This window comes from Lontra canadensis, unplaced genomic scaffold, assembly GCF_010015895.1.
Source record: "Lontra canadensis isolate GAN:19392208 unplaced genomic scaffold, GSC_riverotter_1.0 scaffold239, whole genome shotgun sequence".
NCBI lineage: Eukaryota > Metazoa > Chordata > Mammalia > Carnivora > Mustelidae > Lontra > Lontra canadensis.
The window spans coordinates 217,438-229,458 of NW_022631233.1; the positions used below are offsets into that span (position 1 = coordinate 217,438).

General features: G+C 43.9%; 1 protein-coding gene across 6 annotated transcripts in view; it reads left to right on the top strand.

The window, feature by feature from the left end:
* Window positions 1–12,021, top strand: part of LYST (lysosomal trafficking regulator) — a 184,830-nt gene that overhangs the window by 12,366 nt on the left and 160,443 nt on the right. For 4 of the 6 annotated variants that reach the window (XM_032849677.1, XM_032849681.1, XM_032849683.1 and 1 more), the window contains exon 1: window positions 1,764–1,803. The exons of the other annotated variants lie outside the window; for them this stretch is intronic. The gene's annotated coding sequence lies outside the window, so the exon portion shown is untranslated. Of the gene's footprint in view, window positions 1–1,763; window positions 1,804–12,021 lie in introns of those variants that run through there. 6 annotated transcript variants of the gene reach the window in all.

Genomic DNA, 12,021 nt, shown 5'->3' on the forward strand with positions numbered 1-12,021 from the left:
ATTGAATGTACAGTTACGTTTCCTGTGTTCATTTGAAATCTTAGTTGAACTAAGTTTTATCTAATTACGTATACTTAATATCCATGTTCTAAGATACTTTTGAACAGAGTTCATTCTGTGGTAGCTTGGTTATGCAGATATAGAGAGAAGAGAACCGTCAGAAATGACATTACTTTGTGCCCTTTACAAATAAAGAATACTTTGAGGGCTAATCGTGTACCGTTGTAACACAAAGTCTATTTCATTCTGTTTGGCTTTAACAAAATCATGGTCATTGACTACCTTGCATTCAAGAGAAACAGAAATTGGATTGTTACTTGTCATTTCTATGACTTCTTTGTCCATTACAAAAACAACATGTTTTTAAGATAGTGGGTAAACGTTGATGCGAACACAGAGTAGGTTCATTGTTAGGTAAAACTGTGAAACGGGTCAAGTTTGGTTTCCTCTTCCTCTTTTGGTTCAGGGAGATTCATCAGAGGATCTCCAGCCCCTAGCGAGGTACCTGGCCCCTAGCAGGTGCTCGTTATTATCCGTGTAATGATTCGTGAATTCCCGCCTACGTCTCTCACACGGACCCGTCAGCGATTTGGGGTCGTGCACCGCTGGAGTGCTTGGTCCTAGGGGACTGCCGGAGAGAGCGGGCAGCCTCTGCCCGAAGTTACGAGCTAGGGGATGAGCTTCGAGTGTCAGTGGGGAGTGTGTTAAAGTGCGGGATTCTCCCCGGGAGCATCGCCGGCCACAGCACCTGCCCCAGCCCTGACCAACTATCTCCTTCGCTCGCCACGGGCCGCGCGAGAGGGGCATCTGGTCCACCGCCTTACGACACCACGTCCTGAGTTATTTCTGTTTCTCGAACTGCAGATCCTAACGCAAATGCCGTCCGGTCCCTGCTCACGGGGTGCAGGACGAGGCAGGGCCCGAGCCCCGCTCCGGGCCTTCCCGGGCGCGTCCGACAGGCCGCACGCGGAGTCGCCGAGACCGGGCGGGGAGTGGGGTCCTCCCCGACTCTGGTCGGCGGGGTCGGCGGCCCGTCGGGCACGGGCAGGGCCAGGCCCTCGGCGGTGCAGCCCAGCCTCGCCGTGCTGACCCGCGGTCCCCGGCCGGAGGCTCCGGCGCCGTGAAGCACCGGCCGCGGCCGCGCGCGTCCACAAGCGCGTTCCAAGAGCGCGGAACCGAAAGACGCGCGTCCGCGCCGGGTCGTTTCCACAGCGGTTTCGCGGCCCGCGAACGGCCTTCTCCGGCCCGAAGGCGGGCTCGGCCCCCCGCGCAGCTCTCCCGCTCCCACGCCCGCCCCACGCGTCCGGCACCCCGGCCTCCGATCCCGCACAAGGGGGACAGGGCGGGTCTACGCTGACTGGAGGAAGCGGGCGCCGCACAAGGGCTCGATGCCTGTCCGACGGCGGTCGCTTGCTCCGGCGTCCCGCGCAGACCCGGCGAGGGCCACAGGCAAGCCGCCCCCGCGCTGGGAGAACGCCCCGAGGCCCCCCACCCTGAGGCTCAGCCCGGCCCCCCTCCCCGCCCCATTGGCTCGGCCGCCCCACGCGTCACGCCTGCGACGCCGACGCGCCCTACCGGCGAGGGGCGGGGCTCGGGGCGCGCGAGGCGGGGCAGGCGCGCACGCGCAGGCGGCCGGGTCGGGTCCGGACGGGGGAAGGGAGGGGGCGGTGTTCCCGGTTTCCTGGGTTACCTGAGGGGGCGGGGGTGCGGAGTTCGCGGCAGGGGGTGCGGAGTTCGCGGCAGGGGGTGCGGAGTTCGCGGCGGCGGCTGCGGCGATAGCGACGACGACGGGGGATTCTCCCGGTGAGTGGAAGCGCGCGGCGGCGGCCCCACAGCAGGTAAAGGCGGCCGTGGGCGCCGACGACGCCGGCCGGGGGGTTCGGGACACCGTCCGCGGCCTAGAGGGACGGGGGTTTGGAGGCGGTGGCGGCCACCCGGCTGAGGGCGCGGGGGACTCGGCACCAAGCCCGTCCTCGGGCGTCCTCCCGGCTCCGGCTCTCCGAGACGTCCTCCTCGGCGTCCGGGCAGCCCTGGGCAGCCGCTGAGCGGCGGGCGGGAGCGGCGGGCGGGAGCTGGAGCTGCCCCCGGACCCTCGCCGCGGCCGCCCGCCACCAACTTTATTTCCCCGCGCGGGGGGTGGGGGCGGGTCGGCCGGCGGCGACCCGCTGCTGGCGGGGTCGTGTGTGAGGTGCGCTGCGGTGGCACGGGGTCCCCCCCGCCCGGCCCGGACCTCAGGTAGAAGGCGGGAGCGGACGGTTTCCGCGCCGCCACCCTGCGGTCGCTCGTGCGCTCCGGTCCCGCCGCGCGGTCCCAGCTGTCATCTCCCCCGGAGCCTCTCTCTGCCGCCTTCTTCGCGCCTGTGACCCCCTGGCCATGGAGCGAGACGCTCCGGAGAGTCCCCGCGACGTCTGCCGTCTGTGCGGGCGTTCCTGGAGCCCGGCCGAGGGGCCCCTTCACCTCCCGTAGGATTCAGCGGTTGAAGAAGCGACCCAGGAGAACCCCGCCCCTGCTGACCCCACCTTGTGCGGGTCGACGGCTGTGGAGCCGTGCAGGGGCCGGGGTCCGAGGCGTTAGGAGCCGCTCTCTGGCCTTCCCACTTATCGGTCTGAACAAAACAAACCAGCCCGGTGTGCTCGGCAGACTCCGCACCCCGCGACCGCACTTGGTGGTGGGTGAGGCTTGTTTCGAGCCGATAGAAAATGTTGAGTCTCATGCTGAATGCGGACCAGCATTTCCTTGAACACCGCGAGCTCAGCTCTCATTTTCCCCGAGGTTTGTCGAACACATCGATAGGACAGACTGAATTGGGCTTTTCTTCCTGATGGCTCCTGGATGGCCTGCTGCTGCTTTACACTTCCACACCCAGAAACCTTAAGCTAATAAAGATGTTGACTCTGAGCTTTCATTTTATAGATGCAGTTATTAATCCGGGGTATCTGTTTTAAAGAGCTTTGCAACTAGTCAGCAACTTTTTTCCTAATAGCTCTTTGCTGTCTCCATATTGTTACTGCCTAAAGATCGGAGGAATTAGGAGAAAATGAGTTATTATATAATTTAACTCACATAGAAGCAGTTTGAAAGCTATAAAATGATGTATAAATTTAGTAAATCTTTATGGAGCATGGACTGTGTGCCGGTTTTCTGAACAGATAAATATCCCCTCCTTCATGGAGCATACATCCTAGTTGGGGATCTCAGATAATAAAATATGTGCTATGTCATTTTGTGTTAAGGACTATAGACGAAAAAGCAGGAAAGAGGGAGGATAAGGGGAGAGGGTTGCAATTTTAACGAGAGGTAGCCAGGGGAGACTTCCTGGAGAATGTGGATTTGAGCCCAAGATCAGAAGCGGGAAAGTACTCCATACCCCTCTCTAGGGGAAGAGTGTTGAAGCAGCAGGAAAGGCACTTGCAAAAGCTTTGAGTCAGGAGTGTACAGGGCATGTTAGAGAACAGCTCAAAGGCTGATTTGGCTATGGTGGAGTGAGTAAAGTAAGAGTAGTAGAATTGAAGTCAGTTAAGTAGGAATGGGAAATCAGGTTGGGTGAGGCTTTGTAGGCCTTTGGGAGGACTTGGTCTAACATTCTGAGTGAGAAGGGGAGTCATCCCTTTGAATAGAAAAGAGATACAACAGGGTTTTTAAAGGGTCACCCCGGTGGCTGGAGTGGAGAATAGGCAATTTGGGCCAAAAAAAGGGATTGGGCAGCGGTGGAATCAGGGGTGTTAGCTCAGGGACCCTTGCCATAATTCAGGCCAGAGGTGATTATAATTTGGACAGAGTGGAACTGATGGAGTGGTTGATTTCGGATGAACTGAGGGTAGACTCAAGAGGAGACTTACAGTCATCACAGTGTTTTTCCTAAGCAAGTGTAAAGATGAAGTACACATGTACTGAGATGAGGTTTATGAGGGGTTGGTTAGAAAACAGTAAAATGAGATGTCCAAGTAGAGATTATTAGCTGTAGATTGCAGTGACTTTGTACTGAAGATGTTACATTACCTTGACTTTACCAGGGGCTTAATATTTTCACCCATAAACTCCCAAATATTTTTCCATACTCATTTTCTTTTTAGTTCTTTTGGACCAACTTAGTCATTTCATTTCACCAAGGGCAGTTTTGTTCTTATATGCTTGCCCTCAGAGCATCTGTTTGTTAGTTTCAGTTGTAGAGAAGGCCATATAATCCAGAATATCAGAATACCTTTGTAACGTGAACACCTCAAATGATTAATCTTTTCCCAAATTATGTTTAGATGACTGGCTTAAGTTCAAGAATTTTTTTTAAGTCTCAGAAATCTTGTTATCAAACGTGGCTTCACTTGGCCATTTGTGAAATTACAATGGAAATGACCTGTATTTTTAATACTTTATTAATGAGTCAGTAATATAGAGGGATTATCCTAATTCTTTAGTTTCATTAAAGATGGCTTGAAATAAATGGGCCATCACATGTTAAATGGAGATCTTTTCATCAAATTATGCAGTATTTGGAACAATAGAATTTAGCCTAAAATATGTATCAAAACTATATCAGGCTCCTAGAGTTTAAGGTCTAACCCTCACATTGAGAACCCAGGTTATAAACTAATGTTTTAAATGGATTCAACCTAAATATATTCTGAACGTATATTTTAAAAACTGTCAGATTAATAACTAGTTATAAGATCAACTTGGAGTCAGTGGGAACACCATATTCTCTTGGATCCTACTTTCTTTTGCTATTTCTTGTCACCAGTATTTGTCCTTGTTTCTCTTAATGCTCTTGGCCTTGATTTATAGTAATTGAGAGAGACCTGATACATTTGGAAACTTTGAATGCTTTTCAGGTCTAATAAGGAGGGGGATCTTATTTAATAATATGAAAACGTAATGCTTAAAGTGTGATCCTTTTAATTCATCAAGAAAAGAATTAAACAGCTTTCCAAAAGGCTAGTCATCATTGCATCCAAATGTGATTCCTTGAAATTGAAACTCCAAATGCATGAGGAAATAAGAGAACTTCTAGCCACTTTTAATGAGTGGAAGAAATAGATGAACGATAAGGGAGAATACTGCACATACTTAGAAATGTTTATACAACTGCAACCACTCGTCTTTACAAAGTAAAGAGGATACAGGATTTTTGCCAGAAACCTGAAGAATCACATATTTTAAATTTAAGAATGGAGTCAGGGGTGGGTAGTGAAGCCTAGAAACTATACACTGAACCTCTTGACACTAAGTGATTCCTAGAAAAATTATAGATCAGATTGCCAAGCAGATGCTTTGTGATTAGAAAACAAGGCACTGATTATTAAGACACAGAGTTGTTTTCTTAAGAACAAGTCATACTAATCCCTTGCTCACTTTGCCAAAGGTGTGATAATATTAAATAATCTTAAGTACCTCTCATCTTACAGAGTGCATTCCCATTTATTATTGTATTTAACTCTCACAACATCCCTGTGAAGTAGCATCAGAGGAGGAGGCCTCAATGGTATGTGCCCAGGGAAGAAATGAAGGGGACAGATGTGGTAGATTTTAGAAAGGACTTACTTAGATACAGGATAAAAGAAAAGGAGGAATCAAAGTGGGCTTTAAGGATTCTAGATTGTCTGACTGGGTGAATGGTGATGCTGGTAATTGATCTTAAATTTGAAAATATAGGTGGAGGAATAGATTTGGAGATGTGAAATTCATCAGTTCACATCAGTTTGGTGAAAATAGTTATTTTTAAATCAGAACCAAGTAACATGTAATTAAAATTTTCAAAATATGTAGGTCTCGCTGGAACTCAGAAAAGTCTTAACCAAATAAAGAAGTCTTCATTCATTCAGCAGACACATCCTTTCAAATACTTTTGGTAAGGAAGAGAGGACGGTGGGTAGAAGCTTGAGTGGGGAGATGTGATTGGGGAAGGTTTGTTTTTTCTTAAAGATGGAAGAGTCAAGGAACTTTAGTGGACTGATGAGAAGGGTCCATTGAAGAGGAAAGAAAATTAAAGTCAGAAAATTGAAGTCTCAAGAGAAAGTAGAGAATTAGACATAACCTCAGAGGAAATGGAAGGGTTGGGAACAAGAGTGCAGGTGAAAGGGTTACCCCGAAGAAGGGCAGTGATGCATCTTCCTGTTTTAAAAAAAAGAAAATTAAATAGAGTAGGTACCGATACAATATACATAAAAGTCCAGGATGGCATCTCTTGTCTCCATGGAGCCGTTTATCTGCTGAAATTGAGTCAGAAGAGCATGGGTTGGGGTATGTTCATGGGAAGAGTTAGCGTTGTGATTGGGAAAGGGGCTTGACCAGGGACCACTGACCTAATTGCTGTATAGTGATAAACACCCTTGAAATCACAAATGAGGAAAGCAGCCAATCAGAATGGTTAAGGAGTTTTCTCCAGTAGTTCTATGTAACGGTGCAGAAAGCACTGAATCTGCATGAGGATTGGAAGTTAGACTGAGTCTGGATGAGCATTGGAAGGGAGGGTATGATGTAGAACTTGGGTTGGGGGATGGTATAAAGTCAAGGGACTGGGTGATGATGAGGTTGCTAGTGGAAAGGCTGAGCCAGAGGCATCCTGCTTGATTAAGGAAGACAGCCAAGCCAGGACGGGTCTGAGGGATGTGCAGAGCAAAGAGGATGAAGAATCTCAATGAGGGGCTGGAGGATTTGTGGGCGGGAAGGACTACTGGGATGGAAGAGTAGGCACACGATGGGAGGTCCTAACTCTAAGACTCTGGAGTGCAAACAGTTGCGGGTGATGATATGGGCCAATGTACGACCAGTGATAGTAGGTAGCCAAGACTAATAGTGCTAATTACAGCAATTGTAATATTAATAAAAGCTACCATTTATTGAGTACTGTATACTAGTCACCATACTACATGCCTTCCATAGATTATAATACTTATTTTTCACAACCACCTACTAAACCATGCTTACCCTCTATAAAGTAGAGGTCATTGAAGAAGAGGAAATAAAAGAGCTCTGAATCCTAGTATATAGAGATTATTTGTTCTTATAGATAATGCAGCCCTCAGAATAATAGATCTTGTATGGAGAGGAAGCAGGAGTTGTATGACGAAGTTCTCCATAAATGGAGATGAAAGACTCAAAGTCAGCAGTTGACAACTATAAATATAGCTATAATGTAGCCTTAGAAATGGATAAAATGACATAATAAGACTCAAAGTCAGCAGTTGGCAACTATAAATATAGCTATAATGTAGCCTTAGAAATGGATAAAATGACATAATGATGCACAAGTCATCTTGGAAACCAGGTGATAACCAGAATAATGCTAACTTGTCTTCTTGGCCTGGGATCTGGGTGTATACAGTGATGTATTAAGAGGAGGAGATGAAATGATTGCCTTATGTAAAGGTGAGGGATATAACGATGTTTCTTAGCAATGGAACTAGGGTTCCTAAAGCTAGGGAGTAAAGAATCCAGAGAGGAAGAAAGACTCATCCACTTGTGTGTAAAAAAAATCAGGAAGGATGGATGGGCAAGTAGGGTGATCATATAATTTATTGACGAAACAAGTATTATTTTGAAAATGAAAAGAATGTTGTTAATAGTTACTCTGGGACAGCAGGCGCAAACCAGAACTGTCATAGGCAAATCAAGATGTTTAGTCTTATTAGTGACAGGTAACTAGAGGAGCTATCACCTTGGAAAGGGGCTGTGGATGTTGAGAATGAATGGACCCCTAAATTAGAGGGACATGAATGGAGCTTACTAGGCTAAGATTATTCTCTTTAGCTCTATAATACTGCCCTAAAATGTTCTGGGTATGCTTTATTCTATAAGAGTGTGGAGATTTGAAAGTTCTGGATTCATCTCTATATGAAAATCTATCCATCTCTATATGAAAATTTGGAATCCATTAACGCATAGGTCATACTAGAAACCTTAGAAGTAGATGAGATCATCAAAAGAAAACACAAAGAAAGAGAAGTGAGGCAGCGGATCCAGAAACTCACCAACATGAAGGAGCTGGTAAAGAAGATTCCAACTAAGGAAACTGAACAGGAGTGGTTAGGCAAGGTAGAAGGAAAGCCAAAAGAGATTTGTTATCTCATAAATCCAGAAAGGAGAGATTCAAGGAATGAGCGATTCGTCGTTTCATATGCCTTATGTTCTTCAGAGAGGTCAAATATGATAAGGACTGGAATGTGTCTGTTGGCAATTAGAAAGTTGTTGATCTTGGCCCGACTAGTTTTGGGAGAGGAGTGTGGGCAAAAGTCAGACTGAGGTGCCCAGAAAGGTGAGGTGAGGCGGGACCATGCTTGAGTAATCTTGAAAGAGGGAGGTATTAACAGGATATACATGTCTATTTACTTTAGGCAGTAAAGAAGGCAATGGAGATGAGGGTTTAAAAACTAGGAGGGAGCTGGGTTTCCAACCAATGCCTCCTGGTTAAGGTCTAGTTAGTAATTTTGTTATAATGGAAATAGTGAAAGTAAGAGGAAGATACATTTTAAATCAAGTATGACAAACTTTGTAGTAACTACAACCTATTAGAAGCTGAAATAGGTAGAAAGTGTTTATTGAAGAGAGAATTCCTAATTTGGTGAAATACTGTAAGATGACTTTTAGGTTGTAGACTAACTCTAGGGTTCCATTTTTTTTTCCCTCTTCATTTTTTAGGGGGAGGATGGTGTGTATACATAAGCATAAGGCTTATTAGTTCAGGATTCCTGATCCCATAACACTGATTTTTTAAATAATTTGTGTTGATTAGTTTTTATCAAATAGCTTTGACCAAAGTTTCTTTCTTTATATTGCAACATTAACACATTTCAGGAACACTGCCAGCACGTTTTAGAGCTTAAAAAGTAACAAGAGATAATTTCCATCTTATTCTCTGAATGGGGAATCAAAAATCTAGGGATGCTGGAGCAGGGATTGAGGCAGAGCCTCAGTCTGACTCGTGTTCCAGAATTGTATCTCCTACAACCCTCTAAATTTTTTTTCCTGCTACTTTCTTGCTAAGGCATCTTCTCCTTTCATTCTTTGACTCTGACAGATTGTAGAAGACCAACTTTTTACAAATAAGTAAAATAAAGGTCTTAACATATGGACTTCTTCTGGTAGATGAACAAAATGCTCTTGAGATCTTACCTGAAAACTGTAAGATGTTATAAAGTTATTTTTTTATTAATGTAAACACAAGCAAAGGAAGGGGGTAGAGAAAAGCAGGCTCCCTGCTCAGCAGGGAGCCCAATTCGGGGCTCAGTCCTAGGACTCAGGGATCATGACCTGAGCTGAAGGTCGACACTTAATGACTGAGCTGCCCAGGCGCCCCTGCAAAGCATCTTTTAAGAAGTCTCTTCTCTCGCATGCCGGGGTGGCTCAGTAGGTTGAGCATGTGACTCTTGGTTTCTGCTCAGGTCCTAATCTCAGGGTTGTGGGATCTACCCCCACCCCCATGGGGCTCCGCGCAGGCTTGTGCACGCTCTCTCTCTCAGATGGGTAAATAAATCTTTAAAACAGTTTTCAAAAATTAAAAATTAACATAAGTCTCTTCTCTCTTAAGAAGCCTTTGAAAAGAATATAGGCTTCTAGACCAGAGAAATGTGGTTTCTAGAAGCAACTTATCAAATTTACTGGCTAGCATTCTTGACTATTTCTGGATATTTCAGCTGTCTAAAATCATAACAGTTTAATATTTCTGTTATGTGGTACTTTTGAATATTAAGTTATATATAATTATATCTGATATAATTATGTAATTTATATATGTTATATATTGCATGTCATATATATTTGGGACGATGCTTGAAGCCTAGTTACACATTGGATAAATATTGATATATATTAATTTTCTTTCCTCTTCTTTTTGGATTTTTGTTTCTTTGACATGCTATTCTTTATTATTGAAATATAACTAACAGTGTTATATTAGTTTTAGGTGCTATAATGACTCAGCAATTCTGAATATTACTCAGTGCTCATCACGCTAGGGGTACTCTTAAGCCCCTTGATCTATTTTGCCCATCTCCCCCACCTCCCGCCCCTCTGGCAACCACCAGTTTGTTCTCTGTATTTAAGAGTCTGGGGTTGTTTGTTTCTCTTTTTTTTTCTTTGCTCATTTATTTTGTTTCTTAAACTCCACATATGAGTGAAATCCTAACATTTATCTTTCTCTGACTTATTTCGCTTAGCATTATACTTTCGAGCTCCCCCCCCCCTTGTCATTGCAAATGGCAAGATTGTGTTCTTTTTTATGGCTGAATAATATTCCATTGCGTTTATATACCACATCTTCTTTATCCATTCATCTATTGATGGACACTTGGGTTGTTTCCACATCTTAGCTACTGTAAATAATGCTGCGATAAACATAGGGGCATCTATCTTTTTGATTAGTGTTTTCACCGTATTTGGTTAAATACCCAGTAGTGGAATAACTGGACCATAGGGTAGTTCTGTTTTTAGCATCCTGAGGAAGCTTCACACTGCTTTACACAGTAGCTGCACCAGTGTACATTCCCACCAACAGTGCATCCTTCCTCTCCACATCCTCCATTTGTCATTTCTTGCCTTTCTGATTCTAGCTGTTCTGTCATGTTTAAGGTGATATGTTATTGTGGTTCTGATTTGCATTTTTCTGGTGATTAACAATATTGAGCATTTCTTCATGTGTCTGTTATCCATTTGCATGTCTTCTTTGGAAAAATGTGTATTCAGGTCGCCCAGCGATTTATTAATCAGATTATTTGGTTTTTGGTATTGGTTTATATAAATTCTTTATATATTTTAGATATTAACCCCTTATTAGATATATCATTTGCAGACATCTTCTGCCATTCAGCACATTGCCTTTTTGTTTTGTTGATGGTTTCCTTCACTGTGTAGAAGCTTTTTATTTTGGTGTAATCACAATAGTTTAGTTTTGCTTTTGTTTTTTCTTGCCTTGTAAGATATATCTAGAAAAATGTTTCTATGGCTGGTATCAAAGACATTACTGTCTGAGCTCTCTTCTGTGATTTTTATGGTTTCAGGTCTCACATTTAGTCTTCAGTCCTTTTTGAGTTAATTTCTGTGTATAGTATAAGAAAGTGGTCTGGTAGAGACTGTCTTTTTCCCATTGTATATTCTTGCCTCCTTTGTTGTAAATTATATGACCATAGAAGCATGGGTTTATTTCTGGGCTCTCTATTCTGTTCTGTTGATATATGTTTCTGTTTCTGTTCCAGTACCCTATTGTTTTGATTAGTACAGCTTTGTAGTATATATTGAAATCTGAGATTGTGATACCTCTAGCTTTGTTCTTCTTAAGACTGGTTTGCCTAACACTTATTTAAAGGGATTCATGTACCCTGTGTGTATATCAGCATTATTTTCACTAGCCAAATTATGGAAGCGGCTGAAGTATCCGTAAATAGATGAATGGATAAAGAAGATGTGATGTGATGTGTGTGTGTATAAATAAATAAAAGCATTAAAACAGAAGATCAGGTTGGCTATTTGGGTTCTTTTGTAGTTCCATAGAAATTTTAGTATTATTTGTTCTAATTTTGTGAATAATGTTGTTGGCTATTTTTTCTCTACTTTCAAGCCTGTTTTTTGGCGTGGTTTAACCATGTCCCACCCCCAAGATTGTTGTTGGGATGGATTCGCTATTTTTTTAGGAACTTGTTCTTGTGCTTAACTGTTTCAAAGGTAACTGTATCTTTGCTTATTGCAAATATATTTTGGTTAAGTACGTTTAAATTTTTTTGTTGTAGCATTTGATTTTTGGCCAAATGTGTTTTCAGTAATTTATTTAGCATAAGTGAAACAATTCTACATGCTCGCTTGAGTATTATGATTTTTTAAAGAGCAGTAATAGTATATTAATTTTTCCTTTCTCTTCCATCTTTAAGATTGCTCTGATCAAAATGTGATTTGCTACAATAGAATTCTTATTAGTTCTGTAGTTCACTTGTCTGAGTTCTTAGGTTGAAGAAGAATAATCATAATTGCATACGTATTATTTTAGCAGTGTAATTATTTGAGTTTGGATGAGTGTGAAATTAAACAATGCTAAGAATA